At 55.1% G+C, this 14,741-nt stretch overlaps 1 protein-coding gene across 2 annotated transcripts in view; it reads left to right on the top strand.

The window, feature by feature from the left end:
• Positions 1 to 14,741, top strand: part of N (neurogenic locus Notch protein) — an 89,964-nt gene that overhangs the window by 34,783 nt on the left and 40,440 nt on the right. The window lies entirely within an intron of this gene.

Here is a 14,741-nt window from a genome sequence, read left to right as displayed (position 1 = left end):
GGCCTCGCTGCGGCTGTGGCGAGCGCCCGCCGACCTTACCGGCCCTGAGCCACAGCCGCTCCCGCTGTTCCTGACCTGTTCTTTTGGTAAAGGTCTTGGATGCGTCCTAAGCGATGGTTTCTCAGAGGCGCGCCGAGGCTTCTGCTGCTTGATGCTGCTGCGTCCGTGTGAAGCGCGGACGAAAGTTCCCGTTTGTTGTTTCATTCGACCGTGCTCTGAGCAAGACTGTAAAGGCGATGGAACCTCTTTTCCACGAGAAGATACAGTGCACGAAGTCATGGGCGGCAGGCTCTTCGCGAGGCTGAACGAGTGACGTCCCTGTCTGACCCGAGCCTTGAGAGACACTCGTACAGCTGCCGGAGCTTGTGCCGTGGCGCCATCCTGAGCTCCTTTACCACGGCTTTAACATGCAGCATGCTCATCTTTAATCAACCGGACAAGGAAGAAGGAGAACAGAGAGAGAGAGGGAGAAAACAAAAATAAAGGCGAATAAGATCTGAGTCGATAGGTTCGTAACGTGACTGGCGTCTGTTGGAAACTCGTTATGGCGTCGTGACTCGTGAAAACACGTCGCGTGCAATAAGGCACGGCTTTAAAAGCTCGCACTTCCGGGCTCGCGGGTTACTTTCTTCCGGTCACGTGAGGACTCGTCCGAAGGCGCCACCGTGCCGACCGCACGCGCGTCGTGTAGTAATCGGCCACAACGCGCGCGCGCTCGTGAGCGGCGTCTGACGACGCACACAGTCCTTCGCGGTTCACCGGGGTGGGTCACGAACCGGATTCGGTGCGGCCCCCGCTGCCGCAGCCAGCAGCGGGAACAGCCGAGCGAGAGCCTTCCGAGGAGGGGCCACGCACTGCACGCGGGGAACGAAATTATACGGGGCCAGCGACGGGAGTGTGGCAACGGCGGGGTCACGTGGCCTGGCTGATGGACAGCATTCCGGGGAAGGAGGCTGCTCTTGCTGCTATTGCATTGTCTCGCTGCACACGTCCGGCGGCGACGAAGACCTCTGCCGGCCATCCGATACGCAACAAGAGGAGGGAAAGTGAACGCGTTCTGCAATAATTTAAGGTGGGAGGGAAAGGAAGGAGGACAGGCTGCCATTGTAACGGACAAAAATATTCATTTTCTTGGGAGGGCGGCGTTTTTTGAACGCAGATCTTGGAAGTCACTGCTGGCCCGTTGCGAGGCAGAAACTGATGTCGGGAGAAATATCGCGTACGAAGTCTACAGATTTTCTCTCTCACACACATACACACACGCGCGCGCGCAAGCACAAACATGCGCAATCCCTAGCTGTCCGCTGACTCACTCGCCAAACGCCTAGTTGCTGCTGCTTTTTCTTTTTTTCGTGCCACAACAGAGCGCGGTAAATCCAAGACAAGCTGGACGACACTGTTTTTGCTCGCCTGAAGTACACGTGATTGGCGTCGGCTAGCTGCCTGCAGGCATATACTGGCACGGGAACGCCGTTCACCTCGACTGGCGTCGACGAACGGCAGTGAGAAAGACAGACCGGCGCTGAGCCGGAGCGAGGTTCTCAACGGGAGGCGCTCATCGTCCTTTGTTGTTCGTTCGATGATGCCACGGGCCAGCATCGCGCCTTCTAAGGAACTGCAGCCTTGCATCGTATAGTCCTATGCTCTGCCAGGTGACTTGGGGTAGCCAAATGCATATACAACACCGCGAGCTATCTTAATTGATCTTGATTACAACCAGCTGAGTGTAATCAAGAGACTCTAATGGATAAATCAAACAAATCTTTAACTGCTCGGTACTTGTATGGCCGCGAATTTTGCGCCTATATCGAAGTGACGACTATAACGAAATCGTGGCATTTGGTCTTCCGCGCCCGTCAAGTAGGGTCGACGTAGCGTTTATAATTCATAGTGCAAAAAAGAGTAAGGCGTGCAAACACGGACACAAGAGAAGTGGACCACACGAACGCCGACTATCAACTGAAGGAAGCACTGAGGCGAAAAAAAAAAGAAAGAAGACACAAAAACTCATGTGCACATGCTCTGGAATGGTAGCACCACGTGTCAATCGGGTACACGTGGTACATCGGGTACACGGCTCGCCCAGTCGGCGTTCGTGTTGTCCACTTCTCTTGTGTCCGTGTCTGAACGCCTTACCCTTTTTTGCATTATGAATCCTTACCAACTAGCTCAGCTTTCTGTCGTCCTAAGCGTTTATAATGTTTGCTTATCACAAAACTCCCCTCCATTTCCCTCCAATTTTGTTATAACGAAGTTTGGCAAGTGTACGCTGTAGTTCTTTTATCGCGCCGTTGCCTGTTGAGGCCGAACATTCACGAAACCACGGACGCGCAGAGCGAAAAGCAGCGCACTTCTGTAGTCGTTCTCGAAGACGAGCGCGGACGCTCGCAGTCATGTGCCAGCGGCCTCTCTGCGCGACGATCGGCGAGCCGAGCCGCGGGATGTGCCGGCGACCTCTCTAGCTGCGTTGCCGCCAAAGACAGATGCACCGCGGCATTCCAGCGGCGTGGAGACCGGTTGGCGAGGTGCGCTCCCGCTGACCGGCATCGCCGTCTCTGCATGGCGATCACGCGCGCCCTGGGCCGGGATGGACGCCGCGGTCGTCTCCCCCGGCGGGTTTCTTCCTCGCCAGAGGAGCCGCCAGCCAGCCTGTTTGCTTCTTCGGCGGCCTGGGAGAGCGCGCGGGCCTTCGCTTATCTCCGCCGCCGTTCGGTCGGTTCGTGGTGGCTGCATGCAGTCGCGCCCTTCGGCGGCCGGGGGTGCCGCCGACGTGCGCCGCATCCCAATCGAGGCGACGCCTATTTGGGACGCGCGCGGATTTCGCACACGCAGCGGCGGCGACGGGATCGGTGTCCTCGCGGCGGGCCACCGGTTCCCTATCTTCCGCCGTCGTGGTAGCGACTGTCCTCCGGCTAGATTGCCTGTGCGCGCCGCGTGCATGTGCTGGTGTTTCCCAGCCTCCGCGATTGCCTCGTCGCTCACGGTTCTTCAGCGCGTTTCCGCTAGGTTAGCCGAGCGAAGTGCGGACAAACCTGCTACGAACAGGGCTACCCGATCGGCTGGGGGCGCGTGTTTATCTAAGCGTTGTCAATAGTTGATCGCTGCGAAGACTGTTTTTATGCGCTCCTCTGCGGAGAACAAAGCAAGTCTAGCAAACAGGTCGCGCCTCCTCGGCCTCGCGGAGAATTTTGGTAGTCGCGTGCGAAGCGGCACTTGTGCTTTCCGTCGTTGCTTCCGAGCCTTGCGCGGACGTGCAGCACGGCGGGGGTCATCCCTGCGAGCAGCTCCTGGGAAACAATGAGCGGCCGCCTCGGTTGGAATCGGGTCGTTATACATCGGAGGCCGGCCAAATGGTCCCCGCCGCTCGGCATGATTCAAGCGGGCGCTGTCTCGGCCGCTCCGGTCGATCGTCGTGTTAGGCGCGGTCTCAGGTGGGCCTAATGCGTCCCTGTGACTGCCCACGGGAGGATTCCAGGACAATGGGGCTAAAAGAAACCGCGCTCCGGCTGCTCAGCGGTGCGCCGCCCCTGCGGCGTCCCTGGGAAGTCGCTTTGTTTGCGGAACCACTGAGGCGGCAGCGCAAGCACCGCGGTCATTTCGCGGAGAGGATCGGCTCGCCCAGAAACGACCGCCGCTTGCATTAAGTCGTCCGTCCATCCAGTAGCTTGACGGGACATGCGGATGCAGATTGTGGGTTCGACGTCTGCGGCGAAGCATCTCGGCATCGGCGTCTATCACCGGCGCTTGAATTCCGCCCACTCCATTAGACTTTATATACCATCCCTGTCCGAGCGCTCCAGCAAGATCCGCGCCAGAAACCAGTCTGACAGCGCTCGCACAACGCCGGAGGTGCGCATTCGGCCCTGCATAACTATATGCTTAACTCTTACTCAAGATATCACGCGAGGCTCGCAAATGCTTCGCCGTTACATACATGCAGTAAGTAACATCGACTGCTTAGAACGACAGAAAGCTGAGCTAGTTGGTAAGGATTCATTATGCAAACTAGAAGTGAGGCGTGCAGACAGGACACAAGAGTAGAGAAGTGGACAACACGAACGCCGGCGTTCGTGTTGTCCACTTCTCTACTCTTGTGTCCTGTCTGCACGCCTCACTTCTAGTTAACATCGACTGCGACTCTCGACAGCATTGCAGAATTGGCACGCCCGGCCTGCGAGAGCGGAAACACCGCCCCTTATTTCGCACAGCGCAGCGTGCCAGCGCGCACGTGTTTGGCGGCACTAGCTGGCTCGCAATGCGAGGTCGTCCGGCCCACTCTCGTGGCACGCCTATACGGCGCCCGCGTCGTGCAGCTCTTGACCGGTGGCTGCCCATGAGCAGCGCTTTGGCGTCGCGCTGCCGTGGGCACACGTCTCCCGTCTTCAATCCGCGGGGCGTACTTCAGGGGCCAGCTCGCGCACGGGCACTTCTAGCGTGCCAATGCCGGAGAGATGGAGAACACTCATTACTCGCATTGATGTCGCATAAATTCTCAGGCGCGTGCGAGAACTTAAGCACCGTAAAAGTGAAACATCGATGCCCCGAAGAGTAAAGAAAAAAATCAAACTCTTCGATCGAAAGTTCCCAGATTCTCGAAGGCCCGTATTCGCTGTTACGCTTGGATTGTTCGTAAGAGAGGTCTTGAACTAATCCTGATGCCTTACATATGAGCGAATGTGGCCAACCAATGTCAGTCAAATAGCACTTAGGGATTAAAAAGCTTGTGAATTCGCGTTCTTAGCCCAGGCCCCATATTAATGAACGATGTTTGACAATTGGCTGCACAATGTTCGGAGAGGCAGTGTGCTCGTGGGGAAGAAGCAGTAACAAGAGAGCCGTGGGAGATGTCAGCCTCCCCTCAGCCGAGCATAACTCGGAGAAAGCAAAACTAGCCCGTTCCACGAGGAGAATGCCCTAGGGGCGGCTCATGTGTTGCCGATTTTCGAGCCGTCCCGCACGGCCGCGACGTACTGCATCTTGCGTGCGCCCCCGGAGATAGCGATCGGAAAGTGATCGCCGAGCGCTCTTCCGTGCACGACTTAAGCGAAGCACACCTGGGGATGCGCCCCAGGGATGGCGAAGCACGAAACGCCCGACCGGGCCCTCCTTAACTCGGTGGGCATGTTTTGGAGCCCGGCATCATCTCGAGCCATGACGTGGGCAGCAGCGCGCGGAACGCGAGCCAGAGCCGCGCCAAGGCCGCCGCTTGCCAGCTATGCATGCGTTTCCCCTCTCCCTCTGCCGAGCCGCCCGGTGGCCAGGAGAAGGCAGCGCCCGCCCGAGGCCTGTCATTAGGTTCGCCCGCAGCGGCCTCCCGGTCTTGTTCATTTGCCGCGAGGATGCTGGCATCTTTACGGCTCCCGGTTAGTTAGCCGACGGCATGCGAGTGCTGCTGGAATGCGCCTCCCCTGGGCCCTGCCCCTGCGGCCGAGCACGCATGCCGCCGTTCCCTTTTCCCCTCAGAGTGGCTGTTCTTCGCGGTACCATTCTTCGTTCAGTGGAGGCGTGCTCAGTGGAGCGCGGCAGCGAGCGCCAAGATGGCGCTCGACGGGATTCGGCGTTGCATGCCGCCGCAAAATTGCAGTGCCTGATCGGAGCTACATGACGTGGCGCACGGGCCGATTCAGCGCACTCCGTGTATATAGCGGACGAAGCCCCTTGCGGTGTTTAAGCTCTCCCATACCAGTGGCCGATAGGAGTTTAATAAGCTGATGCGGTAAGATAAGGTGGCACACGCACGGCTGTGTGAGCGGCAACTCTGCCCACCAGAACGTGTGCCGTTTGAGGAACACCAACTTTTGGCGCCTACCTCCGTTTAGGTTGCTTTTGAAGGTGCTAGCCTCGCACGCGCTTCGCGTCTTCCGAACAGCAAATAGGGAGGGGGGCCGCCGCGTGCATTTCTTACCCTGTAATAATGCCGAAGGATTGCGCTTGGCAGTGCATAAGTATACATCCCATGTGATGTTAGAACATGAGGTCATTGCTCCCTGCAAAATACAGTTCAAAAAAAGTTTACAACGGAGAACGGCACGACTTAGCCAACAGTATACGTACACCTTCCATTGCTCCGTTCCATATATTCGTGTTTCAATGAAGCCGCGGAACGCTACTTTCGTGGACGGCTAGAAAGCCGCCGCGCGGCTAGCACTCGTTTGAATCCGAACGTTGTTCTTCGACCGTTGCACGCAAGGCATACGTCAAAAGTAAAGGGCAGTGCGTCACTTGGGGCGCTGCCGGTGCCCCGGGGCACGCTTGCATTTCAGCCGAGACGGCCGGTTCCCAGCGCTTTGTGCGCTACCAGTGGGAGCGGGAGCGTTCGGCGCGCGGGGCTCCCAAATGGCCCATCGACTGCCGTCCCACGCGTTCCCGTCCGAATACTGTTCACTTTCCGCCCGCTCCGGAAAAAAAAGAAAGAAAAAGGGCTCCCAGCACAAAGAAAGCCGCTCGCTTCCCGCCTTCCTGATTGCCTTTCGTCGCCTCCCACCTTATGGCTCGTTTCTCGCTAAAATTGTCTCTCGCTTTGAAATTTATCGGTGGCAGCGCTGCTGAAAGTTCAGGGGCGCTCTTTGTTTTGACTGCGGGCCGTGTGGGGGCACTGAGCAGGTGTTTTTGTTTGTCGTTAAGCGACCTCCGTCGTCCGTGTCGCGGCTCGGAACGGCGTCTTCAAAGCAACTTACCACTACAGCGATGCTCCTCTCGGACACTATCCCCCCCTCCCCCTTTTTTTTTCACCTACCTCGTCCTTTGTGAGCAGCCAACGTGGCTGCAACATGCAAAGACAAGGGCCGCAAATGCGCGATTTGACCGTCAGGGCGTAAAATTTCTCACGATTCTCTTGCCGCTTCGGCTTCTGCCGAGACGCTCGGTGCGCAGTTTTCTGGTTGTGCACTGCGGTTCTCACAGTTCCCATGCCTCTACTTTTGTTTAGGGCCGCTTGTTTTGTCCGTTGTAGCCTTGCGCTCTGGCGCCTGATTGTCTCCTGCGAAAGGGAGTACACGTGGTGCGAAAAGCGTTGAACGCAGCTGTCCCGCACAGAAGGTCGCCTGTGAAATGTCAGCTTCAGTATATATATATATTTTTTATTCTGCTCATCGGTTGCTGTTGTCGTGATGCGAACAAAAGTAAGTGTCCGTGCCAGAGTCGAAGCAGGCATCCACCGACGCGGTCACAAAGAGGTCAAGCACGAGTAACAAACGCCCGCGGCCGGTGTACTGACGTGTACAGTTTGAGTGACGTCGATGTCGAGCGGCGGCTCCAACTGTCTTCTTTTGTCTCCGCAACCCGTCTTTGCGTTCTCGTTGTTGTCATCGCCGCTTGGTTGGGCCAGTTCCAGCTGCGACTAGAAATCGAAGTGTGGCTCTACGGTCACGCTGAGCACGGCGCTTCGCTGTGCGATATAAAAAGACGCTCCGCGGTGCAGGAAGCGTGCTGCCTCGCGGCGAAAGAAGGGGGGTGACGGCGAGGAGAAAAGCTGCAGCGCAAGGCGCGCGTGCGCGCACCTAAATCGGCGCTGAAAAATTGCGGCCACAGCGGTGTGTCCGCCTGCGAAATTGCAACGGCGCGACGCACGCAACATCGCCGCGCCGGCAATAATGGGGATCCGGACTGCAGCGGAGAGCGCGGGGCACACACACACACACAGAGTCGACAACCTAACGGAACAAACAAAAGCGCGCTCGAAGAGCGCCGGGAGGAAGCAGGCATTCCTTCCGTCAGGACTGACAGATGGCGCAAAAGAAAGGGCGGCCAGAGACGACAAGGCGTCTTTTTGCGGACGATGACGGAGGGAGCTTCGCCCGAGCGCACGTTTTATTATGCGCGCACCCCTCGAGATGAGGCGGCCAGGAGCAGAGAGAGAGAGAGATGAAAAAGGAGCGCTCTGGACGACGGGCGAAAGGGGGATGAGCAAAATGAACAGGGACGCGGCCATCGCTGGGCGCGCCTCGGCGGCAGCGCGCAACCCGGGCCGGAATAAACGGTGCCGCCGCCGTGGAAGCAATCGAACGAGCAAGCTGGCCGCGTGGATTCGTCGACCTCGGCGGGCAGGGCAGCGGCGGCAAACATGCCTGGATGGGCGTCGCTCCTCTTCTGCGGCGAAGAACCCGTCCGACCGGTAGACCACACTCGCCTTCTCTTGTGCACGCCCTGGGACGGGCCTCGGCAGCCATAACTCGGGTCTGTCCTGCGCGAGGCCGCCGAGAGCATCGCGCTTGAAAATCTCTGTTCGCTCGCTATCCGAGCTGGCCTGCGCTTGAGCACACGCTACTCGTGGCGAACGGCTCAGAAATAAACCGGTCCCCGCGGTTTCTCTGATTTGCGTGCGCGGGAACACACCGAGCGTACGTGTCGTCGTGGTTGCTGTCTCACACAGAGCTAGGCGGAGTAGCACTCGAATAAGCCATCAGCGTGCTTCTCGAGTGGCGCAGAAGCAGAGAGAGGTATGCCACTCGGTGGATTCGTGTACCCATCCCCTGACCCCCGCCGGCCGGGTAGCGCACGGCCGCGCCCTGGCCGGTCCAGCGACTGCACGGGTGGGGCTCGCGTATATACAAGGTGCAGCAGCATGCACGCCCAGCGGGCGCGGCGACCGGGCCCGGGCTGGCGATGCTTTAACGACCGACAGCCGTCGCCGCGAGAGCTGGCCGCGTGGATCGCCCGTCGTTGTGCATGTCAGAGAGCCCTCTTCTCGGTCCCAAGCGCCTTTCGCGCAAGAAGCCACGGGTTCGCATGTGCCACGACGAGATTTGACCACAGGACCTACTCAATTATCAACTACACGTAGCACGCCACACCTCTGCCGACCTCCGCAAAACCAGCTGCCGCCTGGCAGGTTACTGAAAAGATTGGCGACCTCTCTCGAAAGCAGTCTCTCCATTGTGGCGCCGTCGATACCGTCGGGGTCAAGAACGGAGCAGGTCGTGGACACTGTTGCATGAGCGCGCTCCTGGACAGCGGTGCCGGCAAGGACGACTGGTCGCTTCTTCGGCGGCTTCAAGGCTGGGAGCCTGGCTGCATGGCTCGGGCGCCTGGTCGCACATCTCGGCCGAGGACGCGCTGCGCGTGAGAGAATCGGCACACGCTCAAGGAGGGTCACGAGGGCACATTGCGACCAGGTGTCCATACGTCACGCGAACTGAAGCGGGCGCTTACTGCCGGGCTGCATGCGGTGGAAAATTATTCATAATGCGTGGGAACAGCATTGGCTTGACAGGTAGATGAGAGGGTAGCAAAGGTCGCGCGGTCGATGCAGATGACCGTAAATGAGAATGGAGCGATGCAGAACACACATACTTTGTGATGACGCAACAGGAGGGAGCACTGAAGAAAACTGCCGGCATGCAGCGGCTGCCTTAAGCTAATCACCGCACAGAATTACAGTTTGGCGCACATGTGCATTGTTTAATCACCGTTATACCTTAAGTAGTCTTCTTTAAGAGGGTTTGCGCTGATATAGTTCTGTCCTAATCATTGAATTTGGACTTTTCGTTAAGGAGCTTTTATGTAGCAGTACACGTGCACCCACCGGGCGTGTGGATGATCGGGTGTGCGGAGAGGGCTCAAAACGCGACTCGAAAGGAAATAGAGTTGGCGCCAGCGGATCCCGCTTTTGGCATGCTTGCTTTTACATTATTAAATGAAAAATCTAGAAGTATGTTCATTTTCTATTGTGCACCAGGCCGTCGTCATCCCTGCGTTTTTGTTTCGGTCTAATAAAGCGACACGAGGTGTGCGCTTTTCCTATTTAGCCGCCTTGAAGGCAAAGAACGAATTTAGAAAAAGTGGGCAGACTAGATATCGCCAAGACGTCTTAGTGACGGTTGTAATGAGGACATCCAAACATCAGAAGACACCGCCCGCAGGTAACCAGGCTTTGTTAGAACTTAGATAATTGACAGCTAGCTCAGCTAATGCGCCAGGCTAGCTTTTGCGCTCCCATGTGTCGTACCATCGTCTGGGTCGGGAGAGCGCTCTTGTAAACGCGAAAGCAGCTCGTTTCCCCCTCATCTTCGAAGAAGGGCCACTGCTCTTGGCGGCTCTTGATGCTCAACGTCTTCCCCCTAACCACCGGGCGCTTTCCTGGCTGAAGGAAACGGAGCTGCCCGCGTCGTTCAGTCGTGCCCGGGAAAGAAAGGCGACCAGCTTCCCCCTGCGTTCCTCCGGCGAGCGCTCACTTCCCGGACGCGGGTGCTCCCCTCGGCCCCCACTGCTGCCGCCCGCGGCCATGCAGTGAGATAAGAGCGGCGTGGAACCGAGCATCCGCACTGTTCCCAAATTGTTTTCCTAACCCCCCCCCCCTTCCCCCCACTACCACCACTGCTCAACGGCGGGGGTGCGATTCAGCGGACCTCCTCGTTCCCCTGTGTGTGCGTAGTCTCTGCGGGACGCCGTTTCTTATTTTATTCATTTATTTTTTTGCCCGCACACCGAATAGGCCGCACTCTAGGACCCCATTCATGGTACCCCAGCGCCCACAAATTGTACACACCATTGGCAGGCGGCTGCCCTGATTGGAGCCGCTGCTTTCTGCATGAGACAAGAACGTTGAGGCGCTACTGCAAGACATACGCGTCCGTACCGTTGTTGTAAGCACGTATCGTTAACCCTACAAAAGAAGAGACTTCATGCCTTTATTGCTCCCAGCACACAACGTAGCTCATTCACCTAATCTGGGACTGTTCGCAACTGCGGCGCTAGTGGTACAGAGTCATGTACAGCTTGCCTGCCCACCACCTTCGAGGAATGGTCTAGACCGATAGGCGGGCACCAGCGCCAAATGCAACCCTTGACTGTCTTCTCGACTACATCCAGGAGTTAAGACACACCGCTCCCTACCAGTGTAGTGACAAGACGCTTGTCGTTTTCAGAATACCGAAAGGTACGCGTGCTTGCCCACAGCTGCACATCTCTGCTGAAGCGTCTGCAACGTGCCCCGTAATGGCATGGACGCGCTGGCGGCACAGCGTCTATCTAGGCCGTCCGCCGTTGCCGGATGCTGACAAACCACGGTCTTTGTGCAAAACGGCAAAATCTTTCTCTAGGCGAGCGAGTTGGTCTGAAAAAAAGAAGTCGGAACTTGCACCTTTCGAACGAACTAGTTCAACATGGGAACCAGTGCCCGACCACCTGTGCACTCAGAACTGGCCAGTGCTGTAGGCAACGAAATACGTTACTCTTTACGTTAAAATAAAAGGAACGCGTTACTGCCATAATTTACCTATAAATTAAGGAAAACCATTACCGTTACCAAATTAAAGCAACGCACTTACTTGGTCGTTACTCCATGCTAAGAAATTTTTTAGAATGCGTCATCCTTCCTGGAATCCGGAAGAAAAATTTTATAAAGGTCATATTTTACATTCAGCAAGCTTTGACCCTCATCACTGATTTAGCGAGAGAACATTGAACAAACCATTAGTATTTCAGTACAATTATTAGTCAAACGTTGCTGCGTGTAGTTACACCCGATGACTTCCCCCTCTGTGTCACGCGGTGGAGCCATTTCTTCAACGTGAAATTAAACACAAAGCAACGCTTCATCCTCAATGATTACACTGAAAAAAAAAAAACGACTTTGCAGATCACTTGAAAAATTTACAGTAGATGGGTAAAATGGCACGTTCAAAAATGTTGGACATGCTTCTTTCTACTCAAGAAATAAAAGCACAAATGATGTAGCATTAACGACAAGCATGAGTCGCGCGTGGCAGTCGCACCGAATGGTTCCCAAGGCTAGACCTTTTTAGTTTGCCGTTAAGCTTGACCTCCAGGGCCGCTAGTAAGATGGGGTTATTTCGCCAATTAAATGCAGGTTGCCATGTCAGTGTGGCAGGTAAGTCTTTTTAGCGAATGAATACATGTAAGACGCATTCGCACCGATGTCGTGACTGTGACAGCTCGCCGCAGGCGGGAGAAACGTTCCTGCAGGAGGTTACAACCACGTCCTGACCGACAATGACGGAACATGATTTCATGATCGCGGCGACCGATTACAACAAAGCCAACGAATCGATGGCTTTGTTGGCCTTTCGGTCGTTTCTGCGTTGAAGTTTTTCGACGTTTTCCTCGGCGCGCTCCCAGTTCTAAAACTGAGAGCGCGGGTCAATAACGGAAACAACCTGCACGCGCAAGGCATTTCATAATTGATTAAGGATTGTCCATTTCCTGCCAATAAGGAGAACTGGCTATCTTATAATCGCCCTGCTCGATTTGGCGATAAACAGTGGTTGAACATCAACGTTTACTGCGACAGCAGTTGAAATATCGAAAATGAGTTTGCGGTGTCAGTCTGTCTTGTCTTTTCCGTTACGCCGTCGTCATCGAGCCACCTCCTCAGCTCTATCTTCATCACAATATGAAGAAATGGTTGCAGAAACCACCGAAGATGGTTGCCAAAGTAAGCGAATAGCTTATGCGGACCGCAGAAATCGATTGGGCACACTAGCAATACCTCGGAAGTATACTGCTGACGTTGATAAAGGTGTTTGATGATGGCGGCACAAATTGTTGTCGACATGTTCTGGTAGATCGCGACAGCTTGACGGCGACGGAGGAGTGATGACAACGCAATGAAGACAGCAAGACGAAGATGGCGTGACAACGGCTGCGCACCTGAGCTTTCTTCTCCGCTTGTTCGCTCTAGGGAAGCCGGACACTCCTCCTTCGTCCATTCGCTTTGAAATCATGGAGGTCCCACGCACTGAGGGAGTCGGGTCTGAAGCGAAGCTGTGGTGAGCCGGCAGGACGAAACGGCGTATCTCGACAAGCGAGGCGCAGCTGACTTCGGCGGCGAACGCGCCTTCATGCTGCGGAGAAACGCGCCACGGCGCCACCACCACCTACCACAGCATTAAAACCTTTCAGAAATATCTCGTGCGACATCACGTGCGCCTCAAAGATCGAGTTGGCGTCCGGCGACGAACGCGCCTCCAACAGGTGCTCTCAGCATCGGCAGAGAACGTCCGACCACGAAAACAGGAGGATGACAATGGCGCCTGACACCATCCTATCTGAATTAAACGGGATTGGCAGTGGCGTGAAAATCTATCAAGTCCTTTGTAATCGCGCAGCCACCATCGGCCTTGGTCAGACAAAATCTAACACAGTCGATATATGCCAAACGAAGGCACACCGCAAGACGCAATACTATCATCCCTCCCATTGAATATAGGTATGAGGAGCCCGCAAATATACGTAAAACTGCCGCGCGACTGGCCGCTCGAGGCACTTCGCGTGTATTCGCGGGCTTCTTTCACGCTCGGGAAAACGCTTTTATGTAGCACGTATCCAGCAACATAAAGTTGTATCGGGAGTTTTTCACGTTGATCGACAATCTTTTCATTGACATTTTTTATCTAATTATAATATTTGAGGAGTTGATCAATTAATTAAGACTAATTATCTAATTATGCGGTGTGCAAAAAGACGAGTATCTCCAAGCGACGGCAAACATTACCTTAATTCTGTCCAGCTACGTGGGACACCCTGTATATAACTCCAATCCGGTGCAACTGGGAGCCAGACGCGCCAGCCACTGGGCTATCGCGCAACATTCGCGCATGACAATTAGTGCGAGGTTTTGTACGCCGCGCGTATTCTAAATGTGGTGGTGACTGTGCATGTATCTTGTGGAGGTCACAGCGGGCGATAATGCAGGGATGAAGACGACGTTGTGCGCGTCACAATATTGACAGCCTGCTGTCTGCTGCAATGTTGTCCCTTAAGACAGCCTGCTGGTGTTAAAGCAAATGAGTTCATAGCCTAGAGGAATCGCTGAAGTCTGCTAAATTTCCGTCTTCCCGGCAGCATGGCCCAATGATTTGTTCGCCCAGTTCGAAACAAAACAACGTTAGCATCTAAGGTCCACGGGACAAAAAAGAAACAGCACTCTTTGGGAAGTATCTCGCGGTGCACAGAAAAAAAGGGAGATTTGAGCATGTCCACTGTATACTGCAAGGGCATCGCATGGTCGTCACACCATAGAGAAAGAAATGAATTTTTTTCTCTATGGTCACACTCTGAAAACAGTTGCACCCTTTGGGGTGTATCTCTGCCACACAACGACAATCGTCACCTGTCTTGCTTGCGTTTCCTTTCTTGAAAACGCTGCGCGCGTTACTTTCCTGTAGAGAATGCTCTGTCATGGTGATAACGCGCATGCCGTTCGTGACTTGGAAGTGTGAGGCTCGCAGCGTTAAAGAAAGAACATGCGGGCAAGACAGATGACGATTATCGTTCTGTGGCAAATATACACACCAAAAGGTGCTACTGCTTCTACACTCTTAAGCAAAATTACACCCCTTTGCCACACAACGATAATCGTCATCTGTCTTGTCCGCATTTACTTTCTTTAACGTGGCGAGCCCGGTACTTTCCAGTAACGAATGGCATGCGCGTTATCAGCATGACATAGCATTCCCGCCACGAAAGCAGCGAGCGCGGCGTTTTCAAGAAAGGAAACGCAGGCAAGGCAGATGACGACTATCGTTGTGTGGCAGAGATACACCCCAAATGGGTGTAAATTTGCCTATGAGTGTAGAGTGCTTCAAGCAAAGCTTAAAGCAACCTTGCCACTTTCGGTCTTGAGCTCGCCCGCAATTGCACCGTTATGTAGAATTTAGCAGACAGCAGTCCTTTCCTCTCGCCACGCATGACGTAGTTGGTTTAGCGTTGCCTCGGCTCGAGCAAGACTTGATCTTCAGAAGTTGCGAAACGGCTGTAGTTGAAACACGCTTACACGTGAA

Source organism: Dermacentor albipictus, chromosome 1, assembly GCF_038994185.2.
Source record: "Dermacentor albipictus isolate Rhodes 1998 colony chromosome 1, USDA_Dalb.pri_finalv2, whole genome shotgun sequence".
Taxonomy (NCBI): Eukaryota; Metazoa; Arthropoda; class Arachnida; order Ixodida; family Ixodidae; genus Dermacentor; species Dermacentor albipictus.
This window is presented reverse-complemented; position numbering and strand designations above follow the sequence as displayed.